Below are 1,037 nucleotides of genomic sequence, written 5' to 3' on the forward strand. Positions count from 1 at the left end.
CTTTGCTTCAAGTTTTGAAAGAAAGATACCCCTGTTCTCAGTAAAAATGAGAGGATCATTATCTTTCTGCCTATATTGAATACTTTTCATCAGAATCCGAATATAATTGAGTTTGAGGCTTCATGCAATATGTCTGCTTTGGTCCTAAAAATAATTGTTTGGTAGGATGTTAAGTTATTTTGTATAATTTTTGAAATAAGCTTGAATATATAAAAGTTCACTTGAAAAAATTAACATACGTGTCCAGTGCTTGGCTGGATGCCATGGAAATATATAGATACTGTATTAGTCCATTTCTGTAGCTTATAACATAAATGCCTGAAACGGGGTGATTTGTAAAGAAAATGAAATTTATTGCTTACAGTTTCAGAGGCTGGGAAGCCCAGAGTCCAGGGAACACATCTGGTGAGGGTGTTCTTTGGTTGTGGCTGTACAGTAGCGCAGGGGTCTCACGTGGCAGAAAATAGCATAGCAGAGAGACTCTCACATGCTCTCCTTTTAAAGCCCTCAGAACCATCCCATGACCACCATTATTAATCCATTCAGTAGACATGGTCCTTAGGATCTAATTGTCTCTTCAAGAAGTGCCCACCTTTCAATTACCATAGTAGGATTTCTCACCCCCAACAGTTATAATGGGGATTAAGCTTCAGTAACTTAAAACTTGGGGGACATGATTCAATGTGTATCAGATAGTATATGATCTGGTAGTCTTGAAGAATTAAGAAACCCATTGATAAAACGTATTTACGAAACAGATAATTGAATAATAAAAGGGATATAATTATGTGAATACTTCTGGAGACAATAATTATTATCAGAAGTCAGGAAAAGGAGATAATTGTTGGTCAAATGTTTATGGAGGCATGGATTTTACAGGATAAATAGACTTTGGAAATGTGAAACGGACTTGACAGTATTTGTATGTTGTCCAGTTTAGGGAATGTGCAAGGACAGGTCCAACTAGAATGTCAAATACATGTTGGGGAATGACAAGATCAGATTATAGAGATTAAAATACTGAGCAAAGGAGTTTG

This window comes from Galeopterus variegatus, unplaced genomic scaffold (assembly GCF_000696425.1).
Source record: "Galeopterus variegatus unplaced genomic scaffold, G_variegatus-3.0.2 Scaffold37689, whole genome shotgun sequence".
In the NCBI taxonomy this organism is placed as follows: Eukaryota; Metazoa; Chordata; class Mammalia; order Dermoptera; family Cynocephalidae; genus Galeopterus; species Galeopterus variegatus.